This window comes from Hibiscus syriacus, unplaced genomic scaffold (assembly GCF_006381635.1).
Source record: "Hibiscus syriacus cultivar Baekdansim isolate YM2019G1 unplaced genomic scaffold, ASM638163v2 tig00110722_pilon, whole genome shotgun sequence".
NCBI lineage: Eukaryota > Viridiplantae > Streptophyta > Magnoliopsida > Malvales > Malvaceae > Hibiscus > Hibiscus syriacus.
Genome location: NW_024062840.1, coordinates 375,125 through 386,070, shown reverse-complemented (window position 1 = coordinate 386,070; position 10,946 = coordinate 375,125).

Below are 10,946 nucleotides of genomic sequence, written 5' to 3'. Positions count from 1 at the left end.
TCGATCTAAGACCCATAACACAAGCCTCAAACTCAACCATATTGTTTGTGCAATTAAAATTGAGCCGACTGGTGAAAGGATAATGTTCCCTATTTTGTGAGACCAAGATTGCCCCAATTTCATGCCACAAAGCATTAGAAGCACCATCAAAGTTCAACTTCCAATACTCATTGGTGGATGTAATTGATTCTTCCAATGAAATTGCCATTAAATCTTCATCCAGGAAATCAAAGCCTAACGGCTCATATTCATGAGAAGCCTTGCTTACAATAAATTTTGCTATGGCGCTTCCTTTAACAACTTTATGACTTACAAACTGGATATCAAACTCTGTCAACGAGCTAATCTTCCAGATAGTACAGGTACATCCATCAGATACTTCAAAGAATCGAGTATGAATATAAGCCAAATGGTGTGATATAGCACATAATGCCTGAGCCTTCGAGTAGCCCATACCAAAGTACAACACAATTTTTTGATTAGCGAGTATCGGGCATCATATTCAGTGAACTTCTTACTGAGATAGTAAATAGTCCTTTCTTTTTTCTCAGTTTGATCATATTGTTCTAATACACACCCAATTGAATTTTCACAAACTAATAAATAAAGTATTAAAGGTTTTCCTGAGACGGGTGGCACTAAGATTGGAGTACTTGACAAATATTGCTTAACTGCTTCAAAAGCTTCTTGACAATCATCATTTCATTCTCTTGAGTTATTCTTGCGGATGAGGCGAAAAATGGGATCACATTTCTCAGTCAACTGCAAGATAAATCGAGCTATATAATTCGGTCTTCCCAAGAATCCTCTAACCACTTTTTGTGTTTGTGGGGGTGGTAAATATTAAATAGCTTTAACTTTATCTGGATCTATTTCAATTCCTTTTTTGCTCACAATAAACCCTAAGAGCTTTCTAGATGTCACTCCAAATATACACTTACTTGGGTTAAGCTTTAGTTGGCATTTCCTTACTCTTTGGAAAAGCTTTCTTAAATTCTGGACATGTTCTTCCTCTGTCTTGGTTTTGAAAATCATATCATCAACATAAACTTCTATTTCCTTATGCATTATTTCGTGAAATAATATCACCATAGCCCTTTGATATGTCGCTCCTGCGTTCTTCAACCCAAATGACATCACTTTATAGCAAAATGTTCCCCATATAGTGACAAACGTTATTTTTTCCATATCTTCAGGGTGCATTTTAATTTGATTGTAACCAGAAAATTATCATTCTGACTAGCTCTATTGAGATCTCGATAGTCAATACACATACAGACTTTTCCATCTTTTTTTTTGTATTAGGACAATATTTGCCACCCACTCAGGGTACTTGGCCACTTTAAGAAACCCGACATCAAATTGTTTCTTCACTTTTTCTTTGACTTTTAATAGCATCTGGGGTCTCATTCTTCTCAGCTTTTGTTGCACAGGCTTACATTCAGGCTTTATCAGCAATCTATGTACACCAATTCTATATCCAAACCTGGCATGTCTTCATATGACCAAACAAATATGTCTTTTTATTCTTGAAGCAATTTAATCAAACTCTGCCTTCCTTTATCAGATAGAGTAGTGCCAATTTTTACTTCTTTTTTATCCTCATCTGACCCCAAATTTAAGATTTCAGTAGGTTCCTTATGAGGCAGAATCTGTTTATCTTATCTTTCCACCATTTTCAAGAGCTCAAAAGGTAATTCACATCCCTCACCATCATCACAATCCTTGACTTCCCCTTGACGTATAGGCTACTCGAAATAAATTTTCGGGTCAGTGTTATCAGCATTCATGTTATTGATATGTGAGGTCTTGAAAAAAAAATGAACGAGAATATATATACATATAGTCATACAGGAGAATCTTATCCCATATCAAGATAAATAAAAAGAAATAATACATAAATATAATAAAGAATGAAAAGAATGCATAGGAAAATGTTTGTCATTTTGAGTTAATTGGAATGCATCTTTCATTTAAAGTAAGAAAAACACATAGTTTAACCTTTTACACAAAATCAACTATTGCCCCAGAGTATAAGTGATAGGGAAAGTTCTTGTGTATTACTCTGAAAAAGACTTGAAAACTACAGGTAATTCTTTGTAATCCAATTATTCAACTTAAAGTCTGGTGGTTCTAGGTAGATGCCCATAGCTCTCTCTTCTTCAGATTCATCGTATGATATGAAATTGATACTTAGCTCTTTGAAGGCATTCTTAACAATCAACTCCTTGTCTTTCTGACTCTCTTGGAACATATGTCCTCCTAATACAAAAGTGTTACTCAATGGCAGGAAAGTGATTAGGTCCCAGCTGAGGTATTCTCCAGCTAGCTTTATTTTTCTCATCTCTTGGTTCTTCCTAATGTCTCTCATTTTCTCCCTTACAGTCGGCTGATATCCTAAAACCGAAGCGATCCTTTTTAGTAATGGGAAAAACTGGATGAATCGATCCTTGTAAATAACTTCCTAACCCTTTTTTAACTTTTTCTCCTCTCCCCATGGTTAATTTAAGCTCAATTCTAGTGCAATTTGAAAGTCTGGGCTTGAGTATCTTTTTACCTTCGGTCACAAAAGTGGCATTAACAAACTTCAATGATCTAAATGAGCAATCAATAGTTTTTTCATCCAATTCAACATATGGAGAAGTGGTAGAGACAGAAACAATGATGTTTTCTTTAGCATTAAGACATACCATCCTCCATTTTATTACAAATTTTAACTTTTGGTGCAGTGTGGATGGAACTGCCCATGCCTGGTGAATCCAAGGCCTCCTCAATAAGCAATTGTAATTGGGTATAATATTCATCACAAGAAATTCCACCTCATAAGTAGCTAGGTCGATAGTTAAAAAAATGTCAGTATTTCCTAACACCTCTTTTTTGGTTCCATCAAAAGCTTGGATAATGCTCTGACTATTTCTCATGAGTGTAATATCAACTTGTAGTTTCTTCAAAGTCACCAATGACATTACGTTTAAAACAGAGCCATTATCAACTAACACTCGAGATAAGATATGTCATTTGCACTTAATCGTGATGTGTAGGGCTTTAAGGATACCACTCATCCCAGAGGGGATTTCATCATCAGAAAAAGAAATGAAATTGTCAGCATGTATGTTTGCGAACAATCTATCTAGTTTATTTACCGACAAATATTTCAGCATAAAAGTCTAATTCAACACTTTTAGTAAGGCATTTCGATTTGCCTCAGAGCTTAATAGAAGTGACAAGACTGATATACGAGCAGACAGTTTGTGTAACTACTCAACAATATTATATTCACTGTGTTTCAGAGATTTCAAGAATTCTACAGCTTTACTCTCAATTACTAGCTCGTTCATGACAGATTCATCTTCTCTTAATTATACGTCAACATTCTTTCCTTTGTCAACGGTAACCTGCTTCTCATGTTATTTAGAATAACACCTTCCACTTCTGGTAAAATGTCTAACCTCATCTACGTCTTCCTTTTCTTTTACTATCTCTTTCATCTTGCAGTCATAATTACATGGTACTTGTTGGATATCTTTATACGGGAATGGGGATGGAGGTATAATAACCACCTTTAGAGTTATTTTCTCTTATACGCGAGTTATTGGCGTAATAATTAGAGGACAATTAGAATTATAAACCCCTCTAGATGAACCCTCAGAGGCACAAATTTCCATTTCCTCTTCTTCTGGTATTTCCTTGAAAAACTTCATTTCTTTTTCATCCATCATCTTTTGTACCAAAACTCATAATCTAGGCACTATTGTATAATGTATCCTTTACAGTGATGATAATGGCATGTATTTTCATTGTTGAATTGTTCAATTGATAGACTGGCTATCAATAAACCGACTTTGATCATTTGACCCCACACCCAATACATAGGTGATTCCACCTCGCTAACTTTTGTTATAATTTTCTTTCTATTTTCCTTAGTAATTGCATTGATTCCCGTCACTGCGTGGTTTGATAGTGGGTTTTGGGGCATATTTTATTGCTCATTGTCACCAAAATTGATGACATTCTTTTTTCTAAGGCTTTAGAAAAATCTTTTTAATGCAGTGCAGTTCTCAATAGAATGTTTGAGAACCCCTACATGACATTCACATTGCACACTATCATCGTGTCACTTAGGGTATGGAGGTTGTATAGGTGATATGTGATAAGGTGACACTATATGTCTGTCATACAATATTTGGAACAATTATTTGTATGTCGTAGGAATTGGATCGAACTGGGGCTTATCTCTTTCTTGCCTTGGCTCCCTTGCCCCTTGCTTGGCAGGATTTTGTGTAGATGATCATGTATCCTGAGTTTGAGACACAGTGATGTTATTGGATTTGTATTTCCTCACGTTATTGACCTCACTCTCCTTCTTTTTCATTGGTGGTTTCTTACTAGATTCACCTTCATCTAGTTTCCCACTCTTAATTGTCAACTCAATCATCTCACCAGTTGTGACTATATCAACAAAACTCTTAGAGGAATTCCCTGTGAGGTGAGTAAATAAATGAGCTCTTAAAGTGTTTACAAAGAGCATAATTGTCTCTTATTCTTCAAGGGGCGAATGTATTTGTACAACTATGTCTCTCTATCTCTGGGCATATTGTCTAAAGTTCTCATTAGATCTTTTTTGTATTTGTTGCAGCACAAGTCGATTAGGCCTTACATCTTTCACATGCTTGTATTATTCAAGAAAATCTTTTGCCAAATCTTTCCAAGACTTGATATAAACCTTGCTCAATTGGTTGTACCATCGAATAGACGAACCTGTTAAGCTCTCTTGGAAACAATGAATCAACAGTTGATCATCCCCTATATAGCTAGACATTTTTCTACAGAACATTGTGATATAAGCAGAGGGGCATTTCGTGCCGTCAAATTTTTCAAACTCTGGAACTTTGAACTTAGGCGGTAACACCAAATCAGAAACCAAACTCAATTCTTTAGCCTCAATTTCATACATGCTAGGGTCCTCCTTCATAGCCCTCATTTCTTATTCTAGTTGTTTTCATTTTTCTTCATATTGTTTGTTTGACTCTTTTTTGCCTTCTTGATCAAAATCTGGGACATCTTCGGCTTGTTATTGGCTTATGGAGGTGCAAGGTCAATTTATGTGCACATTTTCTGACTGTGTAGCCATTCCTTGTTATGCTCTAACATGAGGTGATCTAAAACCTGGGGGTATAGAGATTTTTCAGTAACACCAATAACTGGAGCTTTTTCACGATCCACTCGTGGTGCAAAACCGGAGGGTACAAAGGTTCTTCTGTAGTAATACCAATAGCTGGAGTATTTTCTTGGTTTATACTTCTTCCTTGTAACATGCTTGCAAATTTTTCCATCAGATCATTCTGGGATTTCAGCATTTGTTCACGTATCTCTTCTTGAACTATCTTGAAGAGCTCCTACATTTCAAGATGAGTCCTTTCGATTTGGGCGATTTTATTATCCATTTCTTTTTTCTGGGTATGGTATGGATGCTTAGAGGTGTCCATTATTCTTTGAGAAACAAAACCCTTTTTTGTTAATTTTGATGTTTTGAAGATGAATCAAATTATTTAAAAATAAAATGCTGAACAAATAATTGTAATAATGCAAATAAAATGCAGAGCACAAAACTTAAATAAAATGTAAATGCATATGGAAAGGCATTGATTCATAAAATGTGACCGGTCTTAGAACAAATTTCATTTAGGACAAAAGCACCATTATTACAAGACGATTCCATTACAGAAAAGTCCTAGCTCTATTATTCAGCTCCATTATATCATTAACAAGCCAAGTGACCCTTTTTTCCTAATCTGGTTCTGGATTTGTATAGCTCTCGATGACTCTTGCTTGGATATCCATCTCCCCTAGCTGTCTTGTAACACCACTTAACTGATTCATGATTTCAATTATCATCTGATTCACATTTTTTTTTTAGTCCTCAAAGTGATTACTTTCGTTCTGCCATTGTCTCCTGGTGTTTCGAATAATGCACTCAAGACCAGTAATTTGTACTTGAAAACTTTGTAAGGCATCCTCTAGATCATGAACCTTTCTTTGCAAAGTTTTATTTTCTTCGAGGCTAATCCTTAGATCTGCGGACTCGTGCTGACCATTTTCTGTAAATAAGGAATTTTGGAGATGCAGAATATAAGCATTATACTCTTCATTCTTTGTCTGATCCTGGAATAACTCTTCCTCATGCCTTGCTTCTATTTCTTGCATCTCTTGATAGAGGACCTCCATTCGCTCGTTCTTTGTCCCACATCTTTGTATCCAAAGGAAAACTTCATCATACTTACCTTGAAGCACATGATCTCGATGTTGCCTTTCTAATTTCAATTCTTCAATGCTTCTCCTTTTCTCATCTTCAAGTTCATCTATTATTTGCTTACTCTCTCCTATCTCACTTAATTTGCTCTGATTTTCAACTTTGAGCCTCGCAATCTCAGCTTGCAAACCATGTACTTTAAAAGTGAGTTCCTCTTCTCGCTTTTTGCTTAGGGTATGCCTTTGTCTCAATTCTTTAGCTTATTTCCCTTCACCACTAAGTGTACGAGCCCATGATTTTTTTTCTCTATCTCAAGCTCTTGCTCTCTTTTCTTCTTTTCTACCTCTAGTTCTCTAACCTGGCATTCTCTTTCAGCTCTGACATCCTTAACTCGACGATCTTTTTCATCATTGAATTCCAACTTCCATTGTTCTGAAGTTTTTCCTAATCCAACAATTTCCCAGGTCCGATTCATTTTTCAATAATTTTTTTGTAGATCTGTAAAATTGGACTCAACCTCATCTTTCCTCATTTGCATGAGCTCAAATTGTTTATTATAAAATCCACTATCAAGGTCCAACATGAAATTATGTTGCCTAAGACTTTCACACTCTTTTTTCTTCCTGGAAATTTCGGCTTCATATTCATTCCTCAGTATTTCCAACTCAGATGGCACGTATCTAAATTGCTCTTCTAAAGGAATAACATAATCGCGGTGTTCTACTGGAATGATGTCCTTCTTCCTTATAGCTCTCCAAGCCAGATAATATGGTGTTAACATGACCTCAGCTGCTACCACATCAGTTCGAAAGGTTGACTTCCAAGCATCTGACATTAAACGAGTGGTTTTCTTGTAATGATCTCTATGGTACACAAATTCAGAATTACTTAGACCTGAGGTGGCTGGAACAAATTGTCAGGCCCCCATATTATCTTAACACCATTAGTGGAACATAACCTATCCACCCCATAACCCTAATAGAGTTACTAATCAGAATCCTCACATTTTTATAATATATCAACAAAGGCTAACCAGGGGATGTGCCACACTATATTGTGATCTTGTAAATTACTGAAAAGTGAAACTCAATCTTTTCTTGTGAGATACTCAGGTCACTCAGTGGTAATGAAATCCTTTAAGGGTGAATAGGCAATTGAAAATCGACGATTGTATTCTCGATCAATCATCCAAAAATAGCTACGAATCCACACATTAAGCAACTGAATGCACCCGGTAAAGCGGCTACTTTCTGATCTTTTACAACTGTTAAGTGACCTCAATGTTTATGCCAAGACTGCAGGAACATGATTCACCTTCCTTTCCATACGCTCAAATAAATCCACTACAGCTGAATCTATATGGAAAATAACTTTTGGGAAAATCACTAACCCGCAAATTCCCAAAGAGAACATTTCCATGCTTTTCTCAATATCACTGTGTTTAAAAATCAGTTCCTTAATGCACGGCCAAGGAAAACAGTCATACCCTCCATTCTTTTGGATTCAGTCAACTACCCATTTCTCCCTCATTCTAGTAATCTTTAAGAGCTTGTTTTTGAAAGGTTGAGTCCTAGTTTCCTATGAGTAGATTCTATCAAAGTGTATAGTTTCAAAATGAAACAGGGAGGTGTACTCTTCTAGCGTGGGAGTTATGTCCTCTTTTTTTAAAGTAAAACAACTATATGCTTGATTCCAAAATTGGATCAGAGCTTTGATCATGGGTACATTTACTTTCACATACAACAAAAGAGCTATGTCACCATACTTTTTCCAAAATGAGTGCCTCACATCAGATATCAAGCTCTCCCAGATTTCAAGTAGCCCTTGCAGATCATTTTGCTTCAGACTGACTGGAGTGATCTCCAGTAACACTGATATATAGTCTTCAGTCAGACTATCCCTTTTCTTTCTTTGAGTTTCTTCATATCATGACCTCACTTTTGCATTCTTTATTTCCTTGTTATGAAAATTCTTATCCATTTTATGACTGCTTTCTACTCTGATGACCACTTCGTAAACCAACATCTTTCTTTATGAATGATCATGTAATGTAATAGTACCAAAAAAACATAAACAAAAATCAGACTATGTTAGTATATACAATCAATGATCAAATAATCAAGAAAATATATAAACCTTACCCACATGTAATATACCCAACATTTTACCCTTATGCTTTTATTTGGCTAATAAATCCTAACCACATTGTTTCTAGTTCTCTACTTCGCATAAAGATATAAAACCTAACTGCATAATTTTCTAGTTCTCATGCTTATTGCAAAAATAAATAAATAGATTCGAGGAAAAGGTTACAATGAGTTTCCCATACAGACAGAAATTCAATATAAAACAAGCAGAAATTCGGTACTACTAACTGGGTACTCTAATTGTCCTTTGTTAGTGCCCCTTGAGCCTGCTAGACCCTCGATCCTCACCCATTATATAACACCCCAACCTGTATCCGAACGGGATACGAGTCCGAGGTGTAACATCTACTTTTCAAATCGATTATTTGTACCAAATAGAAAAAAATCAAACTTTAATCAACATAAACTGAATAATTTCCATAAAAATAATCCAAAAAGGTTTACAAAATTGATTAGAGCATATATTATTTGAACTTATAATTACATGCCAACCATAATTCATATAACAAAAGAACCTACTATATATATTGCTTCTGATCTGATCCTGGTAAAGATATGACGTGCCAACTTCTTATCCTTGCTCCTCAGGCTTCTTCAATCCTACATGTGAACATTCACATGCTAAGTCCCAGACTTAGTGAGGCATATATGCATAAATGAACGAATGAAACATGCAGTTAAATAATTTCATAACATGCAATTACATACTTTCAGAACTTACCTCAATCATCATATCTCACACAATAAGAATACATATGATTATACATTTAACCAATAATCACATACTACCTCATAAAATGTTAATTATTTTTATATCTTTTATTAGCCCATGGTACATTACTGAGAACTGAAGATATGTGAGTGCGTTGAGGTTGTGCACAAATCCTGCCACCACAGCTCGTATAAAATACACCGAAGTGCCGAATAGAAATGCACCGAAGTGCCACATAGAATGTCCCGAATGACCACATATATGTCCCGAAGGACCACATAGAACTGTCTCGAATGCATAGAATCCTCGACTCTTGGCATGCCAACTATAGGCTCAGCTCTCATATCACATAACATGGGCTTTATCATTTATAATAGTTCACATCACTTATATCACATTTCTTATTGTCACATGGCTTATATTCTAGTTTTATATATTCACTTAGTTCAGTTTTACATAGCTTGTCACATATGCATGTATTCACATATATCAGATTCACATAGCTTATCTCTTATTCTCATATATCCACACATATCATGGTTATATATGATAAGATGTCAAACATAGCTCATGTATAATGATGCATATAACACATAGACATATAATTATATTCATGGAATCATGCAATGGAAACATTGGAAATAGACTCATCGTAAGTTTTATTTTCATAAAACACCATATACATAATAATATGCACTCACCTTAACCTCACTATTAAAAGCAATTCTCCTATTTCTCTCTTGGTAAGATCCTATTTTTTGACTTGTCCAGACTTGGCTTTCATTCGGTATCTACAAGAATATACAACTTGTATGAATATCGAAGTTCAATTACTATAAACAATTCCTTAAGAACATATGCTTAAAAAAACACTTAATTTCAAGATTTCCATATATTAGTATCGGTACCTTAGGTAGAGTACCGATACTTCTCTACTATGGTATCGATATTATACCTTAGTATCGATGCCATTTCTCGATTCTTGAATTTCATTTCTAAAATGGTATCGGTACTTGCATAATGGTATCGGTACCCTTGGTATCGATACTACCCCTTAAGTATCGATACTCTTTAAATGTTTAATCAGATTTTATCTTATGGTATCGATATTGTTCCTATAGTATCGATACCCCAAGCTCAAATTCTCCTCATTTTGCTTTGAAGTATCAGTACTGTTCATCCAGTACTGATACCCCATACCCATAATATATTTATTTAAGCCCAAAAATTTACTAATACCTACCTAAATCTTTTATTTTGAACTCCTTTTCAACCATAACTTAACTATACTTATCCATAACTACTTATAACACTTTAATAAACTTTGGCATACAAAATTCTCATAGAACACTTAGAACCAAAAAATCATACCAATTATTCAACATATTATAAATCCATTTATAACACTTTAGATTTCTCATTCCAGCATATGAAAAGTCAAATTTCATTTCAAAACTCATTTACTAACACATTTCCACAATTTCACTTAAAAACCTCTTATATTAAATCCTCCATAACTTCCAATTCTTTTAGTTTCTATAAATCCTTAAGCTTTTTCAAGCTTCCTCAAAACCCCACTAACCACAACCAAACCAGAATTTCAAGAAATAATTAGCTGAGAAGTTTTTACCTTTACCATGGCACTCACGGTGGAAGAAGAAAGAAATGAGAGATGAAAGCAAAAGAGAAATTTATGGATTCATTTTACTCCCCTTTTCTTTTCTCCACGTGTTATATAATCATCCTAATGAATATTTAATTCATTTACTTATCAATTTACTAATATGCCCTTCATTCTTTCTTTATTTTCTATTTAATCCAACACCAAGATATTTCA